This window comes from Excalfactoria chinensis, chromosome 3 (assembly GCF_039878825.1).
Source record: "Excalfactoria chinensis isolate bCotChi1 chromosome 3, bCotChi1.hap2, whole genome shotgun sequence".
NCBI classification, from domain to species: Eukaryota; Metazoa; Chordata; class Aves; order Galliformes; family Phasianidae; genus Excalfactoria; species Excalfactoria chinensis.
The window spans coordinates 500,105-527,414 of record NC_092827.1 but is presented as its reverse complement, the minus strand read 5'-3'; the positions used below and the strand labels follow the sequence as shown (position 1 = coordinate 527,414).

Genomic DNA, 27,310 nt, shown 5'->3' with positions numbered 1-27,310 from the left:
AGATGAGGAGCACAACATACTCCAACGAGGAGTGGTGCAATTTGAGTTTGTAGACACTATCTCTGACACTTGACTGTTGACCTTGTAGAGTAGGAAGACCCAAGTATGGGAGCAGTCCTGGTTAAAGACTTGTCTGAACAGAACGGGCAGTTGCGTGCCATGTTAGGGCTTGTTCTGAAGTTTGTCCAAAAACCAACTGGGCTGAGACTATTTCCTATTATTGTGAAAAAAGGTTCCTACCCAACGGAGCCAACACTCATGGTGACAAAAGGCTTCCTATTGTTCTGAGAAGGTCTGCAGCAGGGTTATGCAACAGGACTAAGACGTCTCCCAGAGTCTTTGCTAACTCTATGTAAATGGATAAAGACTCCATTGGTGCTCTGTATGTACACGAAGGCAAAGGAAGCAAGGCCCATTTATTTGCCACCATCATGTGGACGGTCATAACGTTAATTCCCTTGTGAAATAGAAAATAATTATCAAATAAAAGCTGTTAAGCTGTGAACTCCACAAACATCTTATCTTTAGATGTCCCTGCCTTTCCTCTTCCATCATCTCTTTCAGCTGCAGATGTGTGATGCTCTCTATCTCACCTGGAGTTGGTACAATAACAAAAAAATTCAGTGAAGCTTTCTGTTGGGATGGATATTTTAAGTGGATGACAAACATGGACTGTTAAATGCAGTAACAGAGTTAAGAATATCCCATAATGACAGCATGCACACCATGCCTTTTTCCAACCACCAGATCAAATCCAGAAAGTAAACCAAAGCTGAAGAAGGAAAGAAGCACACTGGCTAATAAACGGTTGAATTTGGCGTAGTTTTTCCATTCCAAAACCTTGATCTAGTTTTATCAGTTCTAATTAGAGCTGCAGCAGGCTTGTTATAGCTCCTATAACTGAATACCATTGGTTTTACCAAACACTGCCTACTCTCCTGCTTAACTGACAGCTAGCTATGGAGCAGCACTTCCTAGACACTGTCTGTAGGTGAAGCCTGTCAAGATATCAGTCTGTGCTCAGGGGAGTACCACATACACACCTGTTGTCAGTTCATGTCAAAATGGTCAAATACAAATATATTATGAAACCCACTTCACCTTTTATCAACAGCTGCCTGATTTATTGGTTGGCACAGCTTGCGGAGATGAAGGAATGCTTTTAGCCATAGTGGCAGTCCTTATAGAATATGACCCGTAATTTTAAATGGGAAAGAGGTTTAAAAAACATACTTCAGTATCACAAAAGTAATTATCCAACTTGGCATGCCATCTGCTAAGGGCCCTGCTACCAAATTTCAGCTGGGGAAAAAAATGCAGTGCCTTTATGTATAAATAGAAGATGTCAGTTTGGAAGCTTGTCAAACCAGCAGCTTTTAGAGGAACTGTTTGTAGAAGGAGATGACAGTTTTCAATTTTATTTCTGTTCTGCAATTGAAGATGCATTTTAGAAGTGATGTTACTGATTTCTTTATTCTTTGTAATTAGAGAGCAATCAGATTCTTTTCTTGATGGTGTGGGGTTTTTTTCCCCCTTAGGAAAAGTTTAGTTGCAATTGACCTATTTTTAATGTTATTTAATCAATGAAAATAGATGATTCTACATGAAATAGATATGATTTGACTTCTTTTTATATAGTTTACACAGATGAGCAGAGTTATTCTGTTATAAAATAAAACCCTATACTATTAGTATTCTTCCTCTTTCTAATGTTCATTTACTCATATAAATCCCACTGGCAATAAGGCAATTACACCACAGATGGTAGAGTTCAAACAAATTAGATTCCTCTGTCTCTTCACAAATAGCTTCAGTGCACAAACTTCTCCAAAGCACGTGTGTGTGCTGAGCCCTCGTCTTGCCACTCAGATGCTTGCATAACACCACCAAATTCTGTCTTTTGTCTGCTTTTCATCTTGCCATCATTGCCTCCTCACTGCCTCTCTTCCTTGCCTTGACTCCCTCATAGCCGTGTACCTTTCCCATATTATTAACTGCAAAAGGACAAATGCCCTGGGCTCATCAGCTCCAAGAGGTTGTCCCATGTTTTGCATCTCTTCCCTCCAATTGCTCCTCCTCTCCCCGTCTCTTTCATTGTATATCCCTCAGAACATAGACCATCTCTTTGCATGTCCTGATCACATCTTTTACAAGGAGACTTCAGCCTAAGTCTCTTACAATCACTAACGATTCTATTCCTCTGTATCACAAATAATATCTTCACTAATACAGCAAAATCTGTTCCTCTGCAGATTTTACACACATAGATAGATTTATTCTTAACTCAGCAGCTTGACAGCTACTCCAAAGAAAACAAGCCATGCTTTGGCGTGAGGGAGTGCAAAGGCAACCTCTCTAAATGTGGAAAGGATGATGTAAAAACTTGAGGAGCAGATGCCAACCACACCGTGAAACACAATTTCAGAGTGCTTTAAAGCCATAAAGTTGCCAGCGTGCTTTTCCACTGATGAAACTGTCTCAGTAATACACTGGAAACTCTCAAGTAGCAAGAATGCTATTGCTAATTGATTGTGCCTCTTGCGTTGTGCTGCTGAAGCTCTGGACCACTTCCATCCAATTTCAGCCACCGCAGACACTCGCTCCTCTGTGGGATGGGAGTGATCCAAAGAAAATGTGCCCTTGTACCGTCTGTCTGTAGTGTTTGCTATTGAGATTCATGGGACAGGCACCCTCAGAGGAAAAGGGGCTCCTCCAGCTATATTTATGAAAGCTGAAGGACAGAAGAGTGACGCCAGGTCTGCACATTTCAGCTGAAGCAGAAAAAGAGGTGAACAGAGAGCAGAAAGAGTATGCAAAGAACATCAACATCAGCTCAGGCATCACAAACAAAAAGCATGAGTGTCCAAAACCAAGATTTCACTGTACTCATAAACAAATCTCACATCTTCAGTGAATCCTTATTTCTCATTTTAAACTCACTTGATATAGACACGAAGGAACTCATCCTTGCAATGACCACATTTCCCATTGGACAGCAGCATCAACGTGTGGCACATCAAGACCCAAGAGAATATGTAACTGACTGTGCTTTACAGACTTTCTTCTGTTTCCAGGTGTTTGGACTGTTGCTTCCTGCACTTTGTGTGCAAATATTTTTCCCTTTAATTAAAATTTACATTTAACTCTTCCCTCTTTAGAAGGGAAATATAAAAGGAAATAGTTTCTATTATTGGCAGGAACAGATTTCAGGGCCCACTTCTAGAAACTTTTGCTTTTAAAGTAATTAAAAGTTACACTTTTTAAACATTAAAATAGCATCCATCCCTCACTGGCAGGGAGCTTCTGTCACCAACTCTCCTCTCATTTACAAAGCAACATCAGCACAAAGCCAGAGAAAGCAAATATCTGCCTCCAAGTTCTGGATATGGAACTGAGCCCACCTATAAACTGAATGCAAAGTTTTTAATTTACAGAAGCTGGAGTATCTACTGTTCATCATCCAGAAGGTGTTTGCAGTGCTCTGGCTGCTGTGTGCTGCGGATATACAGGCGGTCCTGGAAGACTAATGGGTACAAGAAAAAGAGAATTTGGGATGCCATTATAACATCACAAGGTAGCAAACATGGTGAAGAACTAACAAACTTCACTGAAAATGAAGAAATTTTGCTTAAGGGTTAAAGTAAAAAAAATCAGAAATTTCAGTTAAGTTTTGGAGACAGCAATTATGCTGTGAAATACATTAAAATAAATAAAAAATAGGTGAAAAGAAGCAGAAGCTGGAAACGAGGTTGATGTACATAATTTATTTACAAAAACACTTCTAGATGAATCACCAAATAGAACAAATGCCACATTTCTGCTGTGCCCTGAGTGGAGCTTTGTGAGTGTCTTTGTACTATTTAAAGCAAGTTTGTATCTATTTTTTATTGGTTGTTTTAAGTTCACTTCGTTAGTAGCAGATTTAACAGCAGTTACTTCTAGTTGCTTTTTACACACTCAGCTTTGGAGTATGGAAGCCTCATCAGCAGACAAAACTGATTATGCTCCTTTGAGGTGTATTAATGAGAGTACTGATGTACGTGCCTCAACACTGCAAGGCTTCCAACACTGTCTCGCCCAATATCGAGACACTTTAGATCTGGATGGGCAGACGAATGGGTAAAAGATGTTTGGTTTAGAGAGCAGTAGTCAGTGGGTCAGGCTCTGACCGTAGACCAGTGACAAATGGGGTCTGTCTGGAGACCTGGGCACTGAACACCTTTACCAGTGACCTGGAGGAGGCCCTCTCTGTGTTCCTTAGTCCAGTACACAGGAAGAACCAAAATAAGACTGGATTGTGGCATCTCAAGGAACTCCAGGGCCATAGAAGTCTTCTGGAATCTTCTCAGTGAACGAGGGAAATTCAGATGACAGTTCTGGAGCTTTTCTTGTTTCATAAAATAATGACAGAGCATTATAATAATAGCAGAGGGTTGTTAGAGTTAGGGTACTATGGTTAGGCTGCGGTTGGACTGGATGATCTTTAAGGTCCTTTCCAACCTGAGTAATTTAATAATTCTATGATTCTATGACAGCAGCAAATAGCAAAGGTAAAGCAATGAACTGCAATAAATGGTGGGGCATTATGTTTTGTGAAGCTCTGGATCACGTGCTCATATTGGAAGAGTCTGAATCTCAGAGACAGGATGGTTGGTTGACAGTTGAGTGGAGCAGACAGGAGGGCACTGTCCACCTAAAGCAAGAGGAAGGTTTCAAACAGCCAGATCCCGTTCTGAAACGAATTAAACAAAAGCAGCAGAGAACATTAAGGAAATTTTTCAGCCAGTTGTATCGGAACTCTGGGGATGAGTAGAAACACCACATCTGATAGGAGCTGATACAAATCCATTTGCCTTCACATTGCAGTAAAACGGTGGCATGAACACAACAGCATCTCAGCTGAGCAAAAGGTGCCTGCGAAGCAATCGAGGGGCCAATAAGACGGCAGTGGGCCTTCCTCCAACCATACTGCTAGAAAACGGGGAATACTGCTAAAATATCCTGCAAACTACCTGTTAGTTTGAAGCTGTACATCTAGGATGAAAATGTGATTGAAAAGTTAGAAGGCACTTAATAGGGGCTTTCTGTTCTCCAAAAGGGACTGATATTACAGTTCTTAAAAACACCCGTGGCCAACTGTGGCTTTAGCGCAGTAAAGGGAACAGATAGATTTATTACTGCAAGGAAGTGGAAATAGAAACCAAAAGAGAGATGCTGGCACTGTTGGCTTTCTGTATGTCTGTTTGACACGTGCCTGAAAGTTTTGTGTTGTTTCAAAATGCAGAAAATTGAAAAGAGAAGGTATTAGAGTAAAAAGAATGGCATGCATGGTTGAAAGAAAGAAATACTCTCAGACATCAGAGGAAAATAAAGAAATACTAGCAAGGGCAAGGAGGAAGTGAAATAGTCAATGATGCAAAAAAGACAGATATGTTCAAAAACGTACTGTGTTCTGAAAGAAGCAGCGTGGCCTACAGTTATCACTTGAGCATGGCAAAGTACTTTCCAGTCCATAAGTGTCTCAGCAGGATGTGGCATCATCACCATAGGAAAAAAATGTGGTTTTTATTAGCAAATGCAAAAGGGACTGAAAAGAGTTGGCTGAGGGCATTTTGGCCAGATGCTGTCTATTTTCAATATATCTGGGCACAATACAGTCTGGAAGAACGGAGAAATATTAACATCCTAATACTTAGAACATTTGAAATAACTTTGGTAACTAAAAACCTGACATAATCCTGCATAAATTAATGAAAAACCTGAGAGCATTCATGTATCTAAGGGAGAAGTAAGGAACAGGGATGCCTCTCAGCACTGTTTCTTGAGAAAAACATCAAGGCACGTAAGCCTGATTCCATCCTTCAGGACCACAAGCTCAGCTGATGAAGGAGTCAGTAGATCTATAACGTGCCCAGAGTTGTTCAGTGCACTTGACTGATTTGGGTTGGAATGGACCTCAAGGATCACGAAGCTCCAACCTCCCACCACAGGCAGGGCCACCAACCTCCACATTGAACACAAGCCCAGGCTGCCCAGGGCCCCATCAACCTGGCCTTGAACACCTCCAGGGATGGACGGGGCATCCACATTGCCTTTTTTCTTTTAAATGAGATTGCAATGACACAGTTATTAAGTACAAACATGCTGACACTAAGCACAATAAGAGTAGGCACATTCCTTAATTACCATTGCAGGTCAGGCAAGAAGAAAGGTGCAGATCACTTTTTTCCTTTGCTCCTTCCCTTGGCTCTCCCAGATTCCTTTTGGGACCAAGGGCCACAGAGCAGACATACAGCCAGTGGAGCCCCTGAAGAATTTAGATGAACATGGAGCAATGTGGGTGTTCAGAAAGGAGAGCTCAACTGTATATATGTAAAAAAAAGACTGTAATGCTGCAGGGTAATTTTGATTTCCCCACACTGCGGTAATAGTGAAATGCAGATGATGAGGTTGAAGGGAATCAAAGTACTGTGGGGTCATACTTTCAAAAGCAAAGAAAGTGAGCTTATATGATGCCAAATTGGCAGTTCTAGAAATTAGGCCTGAATAGTCGTGAGCATTCAGCTGGGGACTGGGCTCTTCGTTAATGGTGGTTTGTCTTGTTCTGTGTCTCTCCAGGTGAAGAAAGAACCTTGAAAGTTCTGTGAAGAAAAAAGTAAAATGAAGCTAACGTTTGGATCCAATACCAGCATACCTTAGTAACAGTCATGCCAAGTAACCCAGAGATAATCTTCACTTTCCAGGTCTATGTTGCATGAATGCAATGGGACACCCCTATACATTTATATTTTTTTAATAAAATGTTTTCTGATCATTGCATTACTGGATTTACAAACTATATATATATGTCTCAAAAAATGACAGAGGTGTAGAAGAGAACCCATAATTTCTTTATGGTCTGAACTGGTCTGAACTGAGCCAGCACTGCACTGGAAACTGGAAAACCTCTTTTTTACCCCAGTATTTTAACCTGAAGTTTCATGTATTTGCATTCCTGAAGAAAACAAAACAAAATCCCACATTCCTAACAACAATGATTGGAGCAAACACTGCGTAGGAGAAAGTTGAGATTTTTTGCCTCCATTCATCTTATCTGTCTTTTGGCAAAGGCAGGAAAGCAGAAAAGCTGTTGTTGCCCACTTATCTCAACATTTCCATCGCAGCCATAGGCAGCCTGTAACAAAGTCATATTTACAAGTACACCGTAATGTTACAGCAAATGCTATTCAATATTCAGCTTGGATATTCTATAGTCCCCCAACCAACAGCTGGGAAATGCCCTATAAGATAATTGACAGGCTGCTGTGATTGAGCAGCTATAAATAGCACATCAGGGATGTTTGGTGAAAGGATGAGAAAACGCCAGTGGAAGCTGAATTTTTATGAAGTCATTTACACCACAGAGAAGTATTTATCACTGCACTCGCAGTTTTCCTATTTTTCCTTCCCCAGCACATACAGAACAGTGAGCAGAAGGCAATAAAGAACTGTGAAATACGATTTTGAAGAAGTTCACTCTGTGTTTCATTTCTCTGCTCTTTCTGTTCCAGTTCTTTTGCTGGGGTTCCTGTAGTTCTATTCATATCAGATCCGTCTTCTTCCTATCTCTTCTGTTAATCCGCTTTGCCATCAATAAACCTCTCTTATTGCTCAGATCATCACAAAAGACAGTGGAGGGAGGGTGTGTGTGTGTTGTGGTTGCTCTTCTACAGCTTCTGCTTTAAGGAGCATAGAGATGCAGCTCTCAAAATTTTCATTTAGAACAGAAATAAATCCCTCATTTTCTACTCTCAATACTGAAGAGGCAACTTGAAGGGTCATATGGTTGATTGGAGAAGAAATACTTCCTTTTGGAAGATATAGAAAAGATTCCTGGGAATTAAAAGAAGAAATATAACCTTCAGAAACCTTAAGGACAAATAGCAAAAGACATCTGCCACTTGTGGATGGTGTGAGCAACTCTTATTCTCGTGCCTGGTGGTGTGCAAGGCACAGGTAACTACTCATGCAATTGTGTTAGCCCAAATATATCTGCACTTTTGTACTTCATAGAAACACACAACTGCAGCTGAAAGAATCTGAGGATTCCCTTCAAACTTCCATTCAAAGTACTTGTTGCCATCTTCACTATGCTAATATTGGTTAAACAAACTAACTCCAAAAGTGAAAAGTTGTGATTAGATTCTGCTATTGGATGTACAGTCACCAGACGTGGCTTGTAAGTCTGATCGTATATACAATCTTTCTTAATCTATCAGGGAACAGTCAAAATATCTCATCCTTTACTAAAAACAGAAACAAAGGAAAAACAAAGCAGACATCCAAAGTGTAAAATTGGGACTTTTCTTTGGGGTTTAAACCAGCACTGCTTTTCCTCTCTGTATGACATGAGGTGGCCAAACTGCCCTCTGAGGAAGAACTAGGAAAAAGTAACCTGAGACAGAACGGAGCCTTTGTATTTATTTAAGATCATCCTGATTCCTTGAAAGTGAAATAGGGAAGGAGGGAGAAAAGTAGCAATGAGAAAAAGCAGTACTCTCTCCACTGTACTCCATTGCAGAGGAAAGTAGCCTCACCTTGCCTTGCTGAGCTATGTAAGCACATTCTCATACTCTTAGGGATTATTTCCAAATAACAATGGCCAACAGTTTTGGTTCATTTCCTTTCCCAAAGTAACAAATTTGCACCTACTTGACTGTGCAAGTCACTGCCTTTAGGTTATGGGTTGCAATAAAACACAGACAGTTGGAAAGGGAGGAAAAAAATGGAAAAGGAAGGAATCAGATGGGTAAAAAGGATAAAACAAGAACACAGCGTTGCAATGAAAGTGAGAACCACGGCATATCTCACAATGAGGATATACAACATAGACCAAAACCATTCCATACTAACCTAGTGGCTTTCTATGATGTTGTCACTGCATCAGTGGACAAGGGAAGTAGAAATTAACCAGCGCACCTGGATTCTATTCCCAAATCAACTGCTGGCCTCCTGTGTGATCCCAGGCAAAGCCCTAGAGCTCCCTCTGCTTTGGCTTCCCTAGAAACTGAATCCAGCTTCTCTTGTGGAATTTTTTGGATCTTAAGTTAAAAGTACAGCAAATTATTGGTTTTTGCCTATTTATTTGATTCAGTGTATATCAAAGGGAGAGAAAATGTAAAACACTGATGTCATCTTTCTGGACTTCAGTAAGGCCTTTGGCAGGGTACCCCACAACAGCCTGCTCTCCAAATTGGAAAGATGTGGATTTGGTGAGTGGACTGTTCAGTGGATGAAGAACTGGCTGCAGGATGGAGTCCAGAGAGTGGTGGTGAATGATTCAGTGTCTGGATGGAGATCAGTGATGAGTGGTGTTGGTGCTGGGGCCAACACTCCTTAATATCTGACATCAGCAGTGGGGTTGAGTGCAGCCTCTGCAGGTTTGTTGATGACACCAAGCCGTGGGGTGCAGTGACACACCAGTGGGACAGGGGGCCATCCAGAGTGACCTAGACAGGCTTTAGCAGTGGGCCCAGGCAAACCTCATGAATTTTCCATGCACTAAAGCATGCCCTTAGCTGCGTATGCTGTAGTATGGATCTTTTTCCAGCGCTGTTTTGTGAGGACAGCTCTACAAAGAATGGGAATGGAGGCATGGCTACTGTCACAGCGCCACATTATCTGCCTCAGATAAATTGTTATTTGCATCAGAAGAAGGCAGGCAGGACGGCTAATCTCTTTTCTTCTTCACTTCCCAGTATGCATAGACACAACCCCTTTTCTGATGCATTCTGTGGATGGTTACTCGAGTAGTTCAGAGACAGACGCTCATGGAAAGCAGACAGTGCAGCCTTACTGACTAGGAGCATCCCATCTTCTCCACATGGAAGGAGAAAGATGGGCAGCACTGCAGAGAAAGCAGAGTTATGGGCTCAGTTTTCCATTACGATACCGACCTTGAGGCCAAAACTAATCACTGATGTTGCCTTTTTATTTACACGATCCAGCCTCAGACCACTCCTGCAGACGAATGGGCCCTTATCGCAGTTGTCTGGGGGCTGTTTCAGGTCCCTGATTCCGATACTCACCCTGCAGACCCTGCCTGATTCTGCAGTCAGTGGACAGGAAAAATCATGTTTTGGACTTAGACTTCCTCTTGCAGTGTCACAAACTGCCTTTGGACAAGCAGCAGCCCCAGGGCAAAATCTGTAGGAAAAAAATAGCGAAAACTTCCCGGAGGGCTGCAAGGCTCTGAAGCTGGTAAATGTTACTGGGTTGTATACAGCTGAGAAGTGATAGATTTTTAAAGCAGAGCAGGGAACACCCTGAGGAATCCAGTAACTTAAAATATGGGAGAAACACCCACAGGCTGGCTTAGATCCAATCAGAGCACAAATGAAGGTCCCAAAATTCAGTCCCCCTCAGAAACTCATTTTAGCAGCTTAACTTAGCTACTAAAAAAAAGCCCAAAAACACACAAAAAACACAAACTAGCAAGAATTTCAAACACCACCCACTCCCTTTACTACATCTATGCCACATCTCCCCCCCAGCTCTCTTTCTCTCTGCTCCGAGCTTTTCTGCTGTCTGATTAAAGTCAGAGTCAAGGGATTTTCCCATTATCACCCAGATGTTGCATCTGAAAGACATGAGATGCCTGGAAAGAAGCAAACTGAGCCTAAGAAAGAAGCCTGAACTGAGAACCTTGAATCCTTCTTTGTGCCAGGGACCTACAGGAAAGCTGGGCAGGGGCTTTTTATAAGGACAGGCAGGGACAAGACAAGGAGAAATGGTTTTAAACTGGAAGAGGGTAGATTTAGACTTGATATAAGGATGAAATTCTTTACTGTGAGCGTGGTGAGACACTGGCACAGGTTGTCCAATGAGGCTGTGGATGCCCCTCCCTGGAAGCACTCCAGGCCAGGCTGGATGGGGCTGTGAGCAACCTGGGCTATGGGAGGTGTCCCTGCCTACAGCAGGGGTTGGGACTGCGTGATCTTAAAGGACCCTTCCAACCCAAACCATTCCATGACTGTATGACAGAGTGAGGCTATCACCCAAGTTATTCAGATATTTTGCAATTACATTTCTTTGTTAAGTATTTCTCCCAAAGTACTTGTTCCTATATAGAATTAAAGGAAGGATAGAGAAAAGATTTGAGAGGGTCCAAACAAAGATCATTATTCAGCTCGTGCAGATACCGGGGTGTGACATCTCTACTGCTGAACATACATGGTTTGGATTGTTCATTGCTACACTGAAAATAATACCATGTGATGCCATGTGAGGTCATCTGGAAAAGGGTCTTTGTGCCTATAGAAAATCCCAAACCAATCCCTTTCCAACAAAACAGGGCACTGTGCACACAGATCTGTCCCTGGTGGAGGCTGAATGGGTTAAGAAACCTCATGAGACACATGTTGGTCTCAATGCTCTGCAAAAATCACTCAAGACACTGACAGTGCTGAGGGTTGGACGAGGACAGAACAGCTGCTCTGAAAGAGTTTTCATATTGGAACAAAGAGCACTCCACTGCAATCCAGCCTTCATTTGCCATGATCTGTTAAGTAATTCAGTCTCCCCACTTCACAGCTGTAGGGGACTCTTTCTGGCTCTTGATGTGGAGGGGTTTGAGTACAGCATCTGACGGAGCCCTCTCAAATCCTTTCAGTCTGCACAGTACAGGCTAGAAGAAGGAAGAGAAAGGCAGAAGGTAAATTTATCTATGGATAGATAGATGCATATGTGATGTGTGAGAGCCTTATCTATTAGATGCTCAATATTTTGGAAGTCTTGTGAACTTCGTGGAATCTTAGAATGGTTTGGGTTAGAAGGGACCTCCAAGCTCACCCAGTTCCATACCGTGCTGTTAAGTATTAGAAGGCCAGAATGAAGTCTCTGCTCAGCCTTCCCTTCCCCAGGCTGAACACCCCCAGCTCCCTCAGCCTTTCTCCATAGAGAGCTGCTCCAGCCCTCTCAGCATCCTCCTGGCCCTCCCCTGGCCCCACTCCCACAGCCCCACATCCCTCCTGTGCTGGGGGCCCCAGGCCTGGACACAGCACTGGCAGCCTTACAAGGGGCTCAACACAGGGGACAGTCCCCTCCCTGCCCACTGCCACCCCTCTGCTGATGTAGCCCAGGGTGCAGTTGTCCTTCTGGGCTGCAAGGGCACACTGCTGGCTCATGTGCAGCTTCTCACTCACCAGGTGACCCAAATCTTTCTCTGCAGCGTTCCATAAGTTCTTCTCCCAGTCTGCATACATATTGAGGACTGCCTCAACCCAAGTGCAACACCTTGCTCTTGCCTTGTTGGAACTCATTATGTTTGTGTGGGTTCACTTCTCAAGCTCGTCCAGGTCCTTTTGGATGGCATCTCTTCCTTCTTTTACATTGAGTACACCACTCCTTTCCATTCTGCATGAAAAATTACATATTAATATTGAAATACAATATACCTTAGCAACATTCCCCTACAGCTTCTTTTACTTAGCTACAGTTTTCAATTTGAAATGCAAAAGTGAAAGACTTGAGACTTATTTTGTGGTTGAAATTAATGATCTAAATCTTGCCTTTATTTTAGATGGGAACTCAGTGGTCTCCTTGGATATATATATATATATATGTATGTATATATTCATTTGTATATATATATACAAATATATATATATATATGTATATATTTGTATGTATAGATTTATATGTATAGATTTATATGTATATATTTATATGTATATATTCATATGTGTATATATATATATGTATGTATATATATATATGTATGTATATATTCTTTGAATAAAGCTTCCTCTTTATAGCTGCACAAACAAGCCCATGAAGCCCATGAGAACATAAGAGTAACATTGCTCGTAAGAACAAAGTGCATATAGAATCATAGAATGGCCCAGGTTGATAAGGACCATAAAGATCATCTAGTTTCAACCCCCCTGCTATGTGCAGGCTGCCCAGAGCTCATACAGCTTAATAGCAGATGCCTTGTGACCTTGTACCCTTCCTTAGTTATATGAGGACTTTCCCACTTCCAGAAGCATTCCTGTTACCTCATATAACAATCTTACCAGCCCTTTCTCCTTTTCATAGATACACCGAAATGTTTTTAAGACATGAAAGCCTATTTCTGGCATCCTGATTCTCCAATAATATCTTTGGTTTTATAATGCATTAGATAAAAACAAATGAATAACAAAAATAACCCTCACCATTACTACATTGGGTTATTTTCTCCCATTCTTCTGAAATAAAATGTAATAAACATTAGTTTTCGATTCAGTTTCACTGCACTTATGACTGCAGGTCCCTCTATGATGTTTTCCCAACAGCTGTCACTTTTCCAATCTGAAGAATCTTTACCCCTTTTCACTCTCCTTGCATTACATATTTTCACATTTCTAAGCACCCTCATGCTCCTTCTTCCTACTGTCCCATGGTCTAATCACCTTCTGAAGACAAGAACACTGGCATTCAGGCTATAGTTAAGCCATAGATCTGTACAGTGGCAGAACGTTCCGACTCTTTCTTTGTTCCTTTTCTAACGCATCCTAACATTTTATTTGCTTCAACTCCTGCCAAGTGTTGGGCTGAGCTTTCCAGAGGACTGTAAATATCCAACCACAGTATTTCTGCGCATGCAGTCCTTGATCTAGTTTTGTGACATTTCAAGTCTCCTGATTTTGGTAGGACTGATTCAGGATATACAGACAATTTGGGAATTACAGACAGCCTCTGCTTGAATGCAACACGTGCCTTTGGGGTGAAGCTGACATATGAATTTGCTGCATTTAAACTGCTTTTAGACGACTTTGAGGAAAAAGAACATCAATCCCAACTCTGAAATCATATCCTGAAAAGACAGGTAGGAAACAAGACAGTAACAAGAGGCCTTGTTACTGCAGGCCTCAACACTTTGTTGTCCATACATCAGTGGGGAATGAATGGCTTTTGTTACAAAAGCATAAAGGGATAAACAAGGATACAACCCTGCTGTATAAGCAAAGGTGAACAGATAGTCCATGCTGCAAGAAACTTCTGATCCAAATAACAGAGATGAAAATAAATGGATGAGAACAGGAAAAAGAACAAGATGAGCAGATTGGTGCTGTGATGCTCTGCCTGTAGAAATGCTGGAGTTTTTCCATTTGTCAGTGGAGAGAGCAGTGGGACTATGGCAGGGCAAGGGCAGTGTGGCAAACCAGGGTGAGAGCCGGATAAAGGGAAGAGCCCATGAGAGGAAAGGGTGTGGATCTCAGAGCTAGTGGAGAAGTGAGCACTGTGAACAGGAATCACAGCAGCCAGTACTTCCATGGAGATCCTGTTATGATCAGCCCTTCAAACAGAGGGATCACTGAAGCCTTGAGAGGCAAAGGGGGTACATCCTGCATCCCCTGAGGCTGTGCTTCACCTCCAAAGGTGGACTCGCAGTATCCCTCTGTTTTCTTTGTCCCTGGCAGACACACAGCACACTCACTCTTCTGACTCTGCTTTCCAGAGTCTGGGAGGAAAGGATTGCTCTGCAGCACTGGGCAACAGCATTTGTTCCTGCACATCAGGGAACCATACTCGCACATTCCCCGTCCACTTCAAATGTTCTATTCATCCTTTTTCTGTCTATTTTTCCCCATGACACATCTAGAGGGCATCAGGCACATCTTCTCTACATCTGAGGAGCAGATCTGGAGGATAGAAGTGCATCTACACTCAGTGTACAATGCTGAACTCATGCACATCACTATGCTCTCTCATGCAGATGTGGCAGCTGCAGGGAAGAAGCCTGACCTGCTGGCAGCACTCACCTCCTGGAACACTCAGAGGGCATCATTTCTCAGGTATTGTCCCCCAGGCAGCAGAGTGCTGTTTCCTTACTACTTGTGAATGGAGAGAAAGTTTTTCTTAGTGCAATCCTGCTCCACCTTGTGCTACAGCAAAACCTGTCTCCTGCCTGCTTCACCCCACACTATTCTGCAGGCTCCCATCACATCAGCTGGTAAATCCCTTGTCATGCTGACCAGCTGCACCTGGTGCCACAGCTTATCTGAGAATGAAGGAAATCTGCTGTTGCACCTCAGCCAAAGGCAGAAGAGGTCCATCTGACAGAGCCAAGGAAACGAGGCTGGTAGATTGCACAGCCTAAGCCATCATCGTCCTTCCTATCTCTGCCCCTTCCTCTTACCTAAACACACCTGGAACATCGCCGCCGTGGGGGAGGACTGAACCAGCAATTCACGGACAGGAGGAAAGAGTTTAACTTCCTTTTAAAACCCTCTTCTCAGCAGCCTCTCCTTGCGATAAAAATAGAAGGGCACATGATGCTGGAGAAACACTGAGTCAGATCCAGAGCTGCTTCTCCTGCCCTGTTCCCGTGCTCAGGAGGCTGTGCTTTGGTTGGTCGCTATATCCGTGTCCCGGTTTCTGGGTGAAGCAGAGGGTAGGTACAACACAAGGCTGCTAGATTCGGTTCTAAACTTATTGCCTTTTCTTTATTCATTGCTTCATTTTTCCTTCTTCTTCTAAACCTTTGATCTCGTGAAAACAACTATCTTTCTTCCCCTCACACAAGGCTCCACGGCTTCTCTTTCATCTTTTGTCTCTCTCACTAAATATAAAATTAATAGGCAGGAAAAAGAAAACGAGAGAAAAATGTGATCATGACCACAGTATTTCACTACAGCTTTGTCTTTCCCCGTTTCCTTTCTGCAGTTTGAGTCCTGCAGGCTCTGTGCAGCCATCAGACCCAGCTCTCCTCCAGCATTTCCCCCCACGGATCTGAGAGTGTTCTACAACTGTCAGCTAATTAAGCAATCTCCGTGCAGAAAGTTTCATAATGCTCAATTTAAAGTGAGAAAACTGGAGCAATGAGAGTGCTGTTTATCACCAATTAATGGCAAGATTAGTAATAGGCCCCCAGAGTCTTACAGACCTCAAGTTTTGATGAAGTGCACTCACCTCCGTTATTTAGAGTGGGATGTTTTTACCCCCATGCTTCTAAAAAGGATTTTCACGCTTCCTTCCCCAGAGCAATAGAAATCTCTCTCTTCCTCACAGCAAATATTATGTCAGTACAGCTCTCATCATCAAAAGGAAGAAACCCCCTCTCATATCTACAAGGATTCAGTGCTTGGCTGTTATCCCCAGTTTTCCAAGGCCTTTCTGTTGACCACAGCAGACATGGTCACAGTCATGTTAAATTGAAAAACCAGAGCTGGGAACTCAGCACATGAAAATCCCGCGTATTTCAACAAGTTACCTGTCACCAGTCTGAGCCACTGGACATCTGCTGTGCCCGGTAGTTCCTTCTGTGTAGATTAAATCTAAGCTTCCAAAGAGAAAAAGAAATAGCACAATGTGCCTGAATTCACTGGGGAGGTTTTTCTTGACATGGGAGATGCAAACACGGCCAATTCCCTCTATTCTCCTTTTCTAAGGAAAATTTGGGATTAACTAGAAAGACGGTACGGTTGGTGCTATTCAGAAAGGAAGGATGAGGTTCAGCCAGCTTTCTCATTTAGATCTGAGGGCTTGGAGTGTCCCCACCCCCCCAGAGGCATTCAATAAATGTTTAGATGTTGTACTGAGGGAGATGGTTTGGTGGGAAATACTGGTGGCAGGTGGGTGGTTGGATTGGATGATCTTGGAGGTCTTTTCCAACCTTGGTGATTCTATGGTTCTGTGACTCCATGAGCAGCTGCTGTTCTGCCCTGCAGTCCCTCCACAGGGCTTAATTTGACAATGAGATTGAGTGAATGAAGAGCAAATGGGAATATTCTTGTGTTGGTCTGAAACTTTAGACTAAGCCAGTGAGAATGGTTTGGTTTGTATTGCATCTCCTCAGTGTGAGATATGCCATGGTTCTCACTTCCAGGGTGAGACTGTGTTCTTGTTTTATCCTTTTTACCCATTTGCTTCTTTCCTTCTTTTCCTTCCTGTGCTTTCTTGCAACTCGTGATTCTATGATTTCAGGAAGTCACTTCTGTCTTGACATATAAAAAACTAATCTGATCTAAATTTATGTCGCTTACACTTTGTTCTATTTTTTCCCCTCTTGTACATCATCTTTAGAAGAGCAGCTGCAGAAATGAGGTTGGGATTAAGGCTGATGGCTCAACACAGGAAATCCTGTGTTCAAAACTACTGTCAAGTGGATGTGATTTTGAAGATCCTTCAGATGTTTGTGCTCACAGCACTCTCCTCCCTTTGCTTAGGCAAGAACTACTGTGCATCACACCCAGCGCTTCGCTGAGGGCGATTCCTTTTCCATCGCATTCCTCTTTCTTGTCTGATTTCCATTATTTCCTACATCTACCATCAACTTTAGTAAAAAGACACCACCACCACAAAGAAACATGACTTCACAGTGAAGCTAAACAGAGGATGGCACCTCAAACGTCTGTGCTGGAACATGAATAATCTCACACAAGAACAAATCCCGGTAATTTATAACAGATCCTAAATTGGAAGATTTCAGCCAAGTCAGTAGGAATGCTCTCTGTGACCAGACCTGGGCTGTTTATTCAGCTCAGTGCAGTTGTATGGTCTGATTCAATGGTTCCAAAGTCAGTTCTTCATATATTGTTTTCCACATCACTGTTTGTTTAAAACAGTCCTCCAAATAGAAGAAGAAAAAACATTTTTTTGCTGTCCCTTGTATGTGCTGTAGCCAAAATTCAGCTGGCCCTCACATTATTGCTTTTTTGTCCTTTGCCAGGGACAGCGCTTTTCTTTTGTTACAATCCATGCAGTATCTGCTGTGAGAGTTCAGATACAGATCTAGAGAGATGAGATCATAGAATGGCTTAGGCTGGAGGGGAACTTAAAGATCATACAGTCCAACCCCCTGCCATGGACTGGGTGCCCCCAGTTCAGGCTGCCCAGGGCCCATCCATGGCCCTGAATGCCTCCAGTGATGGGGCACCGCAGCTCTGGGCAGTGCCAGCACCTCACCGCCCTCTGAGTATAAAAGATCTCTTCCAGATATCTAACTTAAATTTCCCTTCTTGTAGTTTAAATCCATTCCCCCCCTTTGTCCTGTCACTATCAGACTGTAAAAAGTCAATCCCCCTCCTCCTTATTAGCTCTCATTACTGAAAGGCTGCAGCAAGGTCTCCCCACAGCCTTCCCTCCTCCAAGCTGAACAAGCCCATCCATGGATCCATGGGCCCATGGGCACTCAGGATTCATTTTCTTCTGTTAAAAGTAGACACTTCCACCCACAACAGCCACCCTAGGATTCCTTCATAACTAATGGAGAGAAATAGGCATATTTATGAGAGAATTTATCTTATCATCCTTAGCTGATGTCTAAAATAGCTCAGATGAAATGCAGACTAAAATAACCTATTTTTCTCCATTGATTAGAGAGGAAGCCTGAAGGGCTAGCTCAGATATAAACGTCAACTCTATAGGCAACAAGATAGGTGAGATGAATCCTCAATTAACCTACCAGTTATATGCAATGAGCAGCAATGGAAAAAAGAAGAGAAGCAGGGAATGAAGGTGTTTATGAAAGGATACTTAGATGAACAATGCCAGACCAGGTGGAGGAATCTGGCCTTTCCCATTTCAACCCAGTTCCTTTGACTCCCCCTCTGCAGCTTCCAATTAATTCTTTATAGTGCAAGAGTACACTTATGAAATTCAGTCTATAAATTTATACATGCAGAGATAAAATTTATATATACCTAATTTACATTTTAAATCAAGCTTCGCTGGCTTTTGACCCAGTGAATTTCTATTCCTGGAGGCCAGTAAAACCAGTATGTTGAGATCAGTTAATCAGGTGAATGAGCACATCCTGATTAACGCCAGGGTTGGTCTGATATACAAAGGCTCCAGTTTCATATTTGTCATGGGAGGCATGCCAGACCAGAATGTGAAGATGGTCTTTATTTCAGCTATTGGGTCCAAGCACCAATTAAGTTCTCCATTTGGGTTAACTATTTTATTTTATTTTATTTATTTTATTTTATTTTATTTTAAGTGAATATTAGATTGTGATAACTGCTGTTCCCTACCTTCTCATAGCTGACTGGTTACTTGTCTCCCCTCACAAAACCAAATCCACAATTTATTCTCTCAATCCAATTCTATTGGCATACATGTGCATGGGTGATTTAGCAGTGGGGCTTTACATGTGAGTTCAAAATGAGACCATTATCTCATACTGCAGAGTGACTGGTGAGCATCCTACCAAGATGCTACAGTCCCAAAGGTAGTTTAATCCTAACTTTGCTCTGCAAATGAAATACAATTATTTTACAGCTAACCAGTTTCAGAAATGCTTAAGATAGCCTGAAGCAGACACTGTGCTGGGCTAGTATCTAACACAGGAGGATTTTAAATTTAAGTGCGTGTAGATGCTACCTTTGTGCCCTATTATGGGTAGAATATTTGAGTGGAAAGGCTTTGGCATTCTTCCTTTTGTAAATGCTATGTGTTTTGGTTATCTTTAAGCTGCTACCCAAAGAGCAAGTCCATTCCCTCTTGTATTCCCCACTGGGAGCTGAATATAGGAACATGGCCATCAGCTCTCCCCACTGTCTCCCCACATTGAAGGAGATCTCCCCACAGCCTCCGCCTGGCTCTTGAAGCTCTGAACCCCAGCTGTCAAACAACAGGGAGGGGAGGATGCACTCATTGCTCTGACACCAGATGAGAGCTGTGCAGGCTGGGTTTTGTACTTTATTTGTTACACAGGAGGTGCCTTCCAACACCCTGGGAATTTCTTGTAAATGATGTGATGCATCAGCTGCTTTAAACATTCAGAGTATATTATACATGGTTGGTTCCTTGTCCCAACACAGCATAGCTTTAGTTTCTTAGTGGAAGCATTCACAAGCCTTGCCTGCATTTTCCAGATGGCTGCACAAAAATTTCTAATAGTAACACCCATGTGAGTGCACATCTCTACTGCTTCCACTCTTCACAAGTGATAAAAGGAAATGGCTCATTTTGGAGGGGACCTCACAGCCTCAGTTCCCCTTCCCATGGGCTGGCTGCCCCCAGCTCAGGCTCCCCAGGGCCCATCCACGGCCTCGGGCAATCCCAGCATTGTAAATACTTAATACATTCTTCATCCCATGTGTCATTGCCTCTCTTTGGGTAACGCCTAAGCTTCACCAACCTCTGTAGCCTTGAAGCAGCACAGAAATGTTTAATGCACACAGAAAATGCTGATAACCATGCAAAAATACCCAAACATATTAGGCAGTTTGCCAAGTGGTAAGAAGGATGTAAATGTTGTAAGGCAGTGCATTTCTTGGTGCTCTTTCTGCATCTGCCAGTGCTCCTTCGCTCATCGTTCTTGTTCTGTAAGATTCCCACATCACATCGCCATTTCTGGCCTTTGGACTCCAGATAAATGCATAAATCTGAGTATCTGTCATTTAGGCTCCCTGGAGCTTGTAATGATATTCCTTTCAAACAGGAACAAAGAGCCTAGTATCTCCATAGCTAACACATCCTACCTGACTGTTCTCTGATGGACAGCAAAAGAAAACAGTTATGCATTTAAAAAACAAAAACCCCTTTGGGATTTCTCAGCACTTGCCTCTCTCAGGTTGATCTGTAAATATTCACGCAGCTTCACTGATCTCTTTACTTTCTTTCATCATATGACCCGTAACACCTCACATATCTGGCCATCCATGTCTCCTATTTGTTTTGTTGGTCCCTTCTTGTTTCTACTTTCTGCAATTACCTATGCCTTGTTTATTTTGCTGCTTCCTGCTTTGGCTGCAGAGACCCAGGGATAAAACAGATGTTGCTCCGAGCACAGTGAAAGGCCCTGAATTGGGAGCTGGCATGATACAATAATGTAAATAATAGCAAGTGTTTGATTCTACTCAGCTTCCTGAAAAATGTGGATGAGCTTCAGAACCCATCCAGAAGGTTCCCAACGATGTCTAGTATTGTCATCTACCAAACACCGCTTTCTCCTGAACTGGACATACTCAAACACAACTTGGAGGGCACCATTGTTTTTGCCTAACCACGTCTACTCATCTACTCAGGGGATGGCCAACACTGGTAACTCATGTCCTTCTCTTCCCTTTGTGCCTTTAATGTTAGCTTGCTTCAGAATCATATAATAATAGAACCCTTGGAGTTGAAGGGACCTCTGAAGACAATCTAGTCCAACTCCCCTGCAATGAACAGGGAGGCATTCAATCCCTTCAGCCATCATCACAAGGCCCTGAAGGCCCTTTTGTTAGCCCCTATGTAGGTGCTTCATCTCTCCCTATACAAAAAGCAGTAAGGGATATTGGTCTGTCAGCCATATCAGGCTAAGTAGTTTCCCAGTGACATCTCTTACCTGAGCCCCAGGAAGACAGTAGATTTCTCTAAGATGAGGGTCTGCTCGGCATATTGGATGTTCGGTTCCCTGTAGGGAGGAGTCACCTACAACCAACACCCATCTCCTCTCTTCAATGAAGTAGCCTTGGTGTTGGGGGAGGGCTTTCCCAGTTTGGCTTCCTTAGTATGTCTAAGACTGAGTGGGCCGTTACCACCTGCAGATGGGAGGAGGTTAATATAGTTGTCAGTGTCTGGGTCTGCTTGTTCCATCTTTTTAAAGGTAATTGACATTTTAGGATTGGTTTCACCCAAATTTGAGAAAGGAGGTATATTCATCTCCTGGGATTTTCCTGAAATAGGCTTGACTTTCAGTGAGACCATCAGTGCTACCTCATAGGGAAGACTGCAGCAAAAGCTTAATTTATCATACAGTTTAACTGCAAAGGCCTTGGAGAGTGGAAAGATTCAGTACAGATTTACATCTTTGAGAACAACAGAAATCCTAATCACAGCGCACAGAATTAGGAAATTAGACATCATTAGTTACAGTAGTCATAGGAAAACCTGTAAAATGAAGCAACTGTACTTCTGTGCTGTCCAAATCCAGGTGTAGATGAAGCTACCAGAACTTACTAAAATAACACAAGAGATCTGGTTTTAAGTAATTTTGATATGAACTTGTAAATGGAAGGACTCCTTGTTTATCTATTGGTAATTATCAATAAATGATGCTATTTCAGCTGCATAGGGACTTTCTCTGCAGAAACTGTTAATGAAGGAGAAAAGCCTTGAATATCTTAGATGAAGGAACAGTGAGAAAAGACAGGAGAAATATCTCACCCATTGTGTCCCATGAAAACTCTATGGGTGTATCCAACCCAGTGCTGTGCACCGTGGTAAGGTATGGCAAGGCAGCTGGTATGGGGAAGAAGCACCATGTTACCTGTAGTCCCTTCCTGAGAAAAAAACAACAGCCACCTGTATAGAGACAGGAACCTCTCATTCCTGTTTAAGACTTAGAAATGATCTCCAAAAATGTGCCTGGAAAGATGATCGTAACTGCACTGGGTGTAATGAGTAATAGTATCAACAGAGACACTGAGATCAGACACAAGGTGAATGGCCCAGATCTCATTCCAGCTCCTCACTGTACTGCTATCATTACCCGTCCTTCTATCTCTACAAACCATAGGGGCTACAAAGATGATTACTTCTATTCTGATTAGGAATCCCTCTCTGCCCTGACGCAAACCATCCATTTCTTTGAAGTTATCAGACTGACATCATTAATTTAAATTTGGAGCGGTTTCCAAGCCCTGCTGAGCTCAGAGCTCACCCTTGTGAGGGAATGTCATACAGGTTTCAGTCTGGTAACCCTAAAATGTGCAGAAAAAGTCTTTGAACAAATATGAAAACGGTGGCCAAGACTCCCAGGTTTTAGAAGCAGAAGGCAGCTTCATGTGGAGGAGCTCAGAAAACTGGCTTTGGACACGGAGGAGACCCAGGGACCAGGACAGTTCTGGGATGTCAGACAAAGCAATGGGCTCCAGAAGCATGAGTGAGCCAGCAGCAGGGCAGGAGTTGTGAACAGTGACCAGAGAAAATGCCATGGAGACTCCAGGGAGACGTTATAGAGGCCTCCCAGTACCTGAAGGGTTCCAGTACTCAAAAGGGTACAAGAAAGCTGGGGAGGGACATTTTAAAGGAGCATGTAGAAACAGGTCAAGAGGAAATGGGTTTAAACTGGAAAAGGGTAGATTTAGATGATAGGAAGAAATTACTTCCTGTGGGGGTGGTGAGGCTGTGGATGACCCTCCAGGCCAGGCTGGATGGGGCTGAGCAACCTGGGCTATGGGAGGTAACCCTGCCTACAGCAGGGGGTTGGAACTACATGACCTTGAAGGTCCCTTCCAATCAAACCATTCTATGATTCCACGATTCTATGATTTCTTTCTCACCTTAATTTCAAAGCAGGCCTTACAGGGGGGCTTCCTCCATTTGGGCTGCTGTGTGATCTCTTTGGGGAAAAAGGAAGACATTTTCGTCCAAAATTCTGAAACTCTGTACAAAACAGAAATGAGATCACCTCCCAGCTCTCTATCAGCTGATCCCTCAGCTATATATTTTTCTTTATGAGTAAACTTTTAGTACCTAAATTCATGCTAGGACAGCAGTCTGAATCCGTATATCTTGCAGTTGCTCTCAGAGACTTGCACAGGAAGATTTGTTTATGATAAGGAAAACTGTAATTTTTTACTGCTAAAGAAAATTTATGAAGGAAACTTATTTCTTTTTCCATATCGAAGTCATTAAATAATCATATTTTTATTTTAGTTTAGCAAATCTCATCCATATATTTGATCTGGTGGATAATGACAGCGTTTGCACAGAGAGGCACACAGAAAACAGTGATTAAAGGATTTATAGAATCAATCTTCAGGTCACAAACAGCAGAATATCTTATATCTGTAATAATAACTATTCTCAGTGAAGACAGGAAAATGAGATACTGTTCCAACCCCCTGCTGTAGGCAGGGACACCTCCCATAGCCCAGGTTGCTCACAGCCCCATCCAGCCTGGTCTTGAGTGCTTCCAGGGTTGGGCACACACAGCCTCACTGGGAAACCTGTGCCAGTGTCTCACCACCCTCACAGTAAAGAATTTCTTCCTAATAGTCCACATAGAGTGTAGACTATATATGTAGTACCTAGACTAAATACAATGAGAGGCACCTGTGATTGTTTGTGATGAGTCTGCATGTTGGATCCGTTGTGATAAAGGATCCAAGAACAATTAAAAATATAGAAAAAAAAATTCAAACATACCTGATATCATCAAACAAAACCAAACTGTCACGTGGTGACCTTTCAGAATATAGTCAGGTGGATTTTAACTTGTTCGTTTCTAACAAGACACCTGGACCCCTGTTAACATAGAACAAATATCCACGTTGTATTCGTTGTATTTATTTGTATAGAAAGTGTACGTAACAGCAGTCTAACATGCAGCAAACTTCCCCTTTTTGAAGGCAAACCCAAAACGAACAGGAGCCAAGCAGGCTGTTCTGTGATCCCAGGCCATCTGATTAGCCACTCACAGGAGCCATGAACAAAGCCCCACTGGGACCTTGCAGATCTGCAAGTCACATTTAAAGCTTCAAATATAGTAATGTTATTGTGATTATCTGCATTTCATATTGGGAACACATTCACCAAGGACATAACCTGTTTTTTTAGGAGGGCACAGGAAGCATCGTGCCTTCTTCGTAGAATCATAGAATTGTAGAATCACAGAATCATAGAATCAACCATAAAACCATAGAATCATTAAATCACAGAATCACAGAACGGCCTGTATTGCAAAGGCCCACAGTGCTCATCCAGCCCCAACCCCCTGCTGTGCGCAGGTCACCAACCAGCAGCCCAGGCTGCCCAGAGCCACATCCAGCCTGGCCTTGAATGCCTGCAGGGATGGGGCATCCACAGCCTCCTTGGGCAACCTGTTCAGTGCGTCACCACCCTCTGGGGGAAAAACTTCCTCCTCAGATCCAACCTAAGAACCTCAACCTCCCCTGTCTCAGTTTCAGACCATTCCCCCCTTCTTCTCCCTCTGCATCCCTCTGCTCTGTAACTTCGTCACTAAGGTCGTGAGAAGTTGGAAGTGATCGTAGATCTGAGCTACCTACATGGTACAGTGCTAAAAATATATTTATACAGAACGGCTAATTAAGGTGAATGACTAGCAGCCCTCATTAGCACTGAAGTGGTGTTAATTTGATTAGACTCCTGGCCTAGATACACTTGCAGGGTATTATGTTCCTAATGCAATTTCTCCAACAAGAAAGCATTTCAGATGAGATGTTACCAGTCAGTGTCTTCCTTTGTATAAATATTAAGTAGACGTTTGCCTCTTAATGTTGATGTAATTTCAGGGAGCAGGAAAAGAGTGAAAATGTGACATCTGCATTGCCTTGGGATAAGAGAAGGAAGTGAGAAAATAAACTTGTGATTCTTACTCCGGTCTCATTACTTAAATACCTTGTATTGCTTTCACAGTAGAAAGTCGTACTTGAAACGTGATCATTAAACCTGTCTTTCCATTAACATACCATTATATGCTTCTTGCTTTTTAACTCAAAACCTTCTTCAATCAATATTTCAATGCTTAAACATAGCAAATGAGGAAACATAAGTTTAGATTAGAAAATACCTTCTGTGCATCCCTTTTACCAGCAGGCCCAGGAGGAATAGGAAGTGCGTGCTGCTTACTTATTAATCAGAGCTCACTGCGATCTGTGCTGGAAGAGAATGCCCCAGAAAAGTTGCACATTTAGTTGGAATATGAATATTTAACCACATGAAGCCTTGAATGGCAACTCTGAGCTGCAGGGCTCTGCCACTATCAGAAACCAAAAGGCATTTATTAATTTACCTATCAATTGATCTGTTTATTTATTTATAAATCTGCTACACTAAATGATGAGAAAGTCTCATTTATCTGTTTGTTCATTTATTTTTTATTTATAAAGCTGTTACACTGCATTGTGAAGAGACTCAACTCACCATGGCATGAGACAGCTGTTACATGGAGTGCTCTCTCAGATGCTGTACTAGAGACAGGAAAAGCAAGAAGTCCCTAGAGTAGGATGAAACAGCAAACACAGAGCCAAGGCAAGATACAAACCCTGTGCCACAATCCCTTCCACGGCCTCTCCAAACTACTCTTTTCCAAAATATCTTCTGCATATCAAAAGGATTTCACTCTCAAGGCAGATTTATGCAACATACTCAGAAAACCTGCTGCAGAGATTCACAGAGAGAAGCTCCAACCCCCCACCACAGGCAGGGCCACCAACCTCCACACTGAATACCAGCCCAGGCTGCCCAGGGCCCCATCCAACCTGGCCTTGAACACCTCCAGGGATGGACGGGGCATCCACAGCCTCTCTGGGCAGCTGTTCAGCACCTCAACACTCTCACAGTAAAGAACTTCCCCCTGATATCCAACCTAAACCTTCCCTCCTCCAACTTAGAACCATTTGGGGTGATGAAGGGATGCTTTAGAGTTTTCTTGCTTTTATAAATAACTCTTTTTTTTTTTCTCATATTTTATCTCATTCAAATACATATACATATAATATAAATAATCCACTTTCGTATTAAATAAATAAAACCTTTTGGGTATGTTTTCCATCTTCAAGTCAGTTTCAGAATATGAATTGTTTTCCTTCCTTGCTAGCAAAAAATAGTTGCCCTTTAATCAAGTCAGAGCAAGTACGGTATTTAATCTGACGCTGGACCAATGTTTCAGTAAAGTTACTGCCCAGTGCAGATGTCTCTAGGAAAAAAGATATATGCATTCAATTAAGTTCTGGTATTGCCATTTTCATAACGTAGGTTTAAATTGGAGTGAGTTATTTAACTCTAAAAAGCAGATTACTCTATGTCAAATCAGCTGTAAATCAAGGTTAGCTGGAAGATAATAGGACTGGGAGGACAAGGAGGGCTGCTGGAAGCATCATCTATGACTGTAACTGTGATTCATTCTGGCTGCTAATATTCCCTTGTTAAAGAAATAGCTTCATTCCACCTCTTTTAAAAGACGGCTACAGAGGAGACCTCAGGAGAATGGACTGATAGCTGCATCCTTGTGCTCAGTAGTGTGAAATGCACAGAATGCTTCTTGCCCCACTGAAGCTTTATATGTCATTATGATTTCTAAGTAGATCTATACAAAAACTTCACCACAATTTCTATGGCCAATTTTTAAAAATGGTCAGTGTTATCATAAAACGTTGTGGTTCTTCCAAAATCAAGAGTTGCCATCGTAATAAATAAGGCAGTGTGTTACAATCCTGTAAAAGCCCTACATGCATCGATGCTCCCAGTCACTTTCCTTCTCTCTGGAAGGACAGAAAAGCAAAGACTTTCATTTCATTTAATAGAAGGGACTTGAATATTTAACTTGATTCACAAAGTTTCTGTTGCTTCTGAAGACAGATGCCCTTCTAAAGAAACAACTTTTGTG

General features: G+C 42.5%; 1 long non-coding RNA gene across 1 annotated transcript; it reads right to left on the bottom strand.

The window, feature by feature from the left end:
• Positions 1 to 3,752: 3,752 nt before the first annotated feature.
• Positions 3,753 to 15,263, bottom strand: LOC140250230 (uncharacterized). Its single transcript, XR_011903123.1, has 3 exons — positions 15,164 to 15,263; positions 12,183 to 12,393; positions 3,753 to 6,641 (listed from the first exon to the last, which is right to left on the bottom strand). It is a non-coding gene; the product is annotated as an uncharacterized lncRNA (long non-coding RNA).
• Positions 15,264 to 27,310: the final 12,047 nt, after the last annotated feature.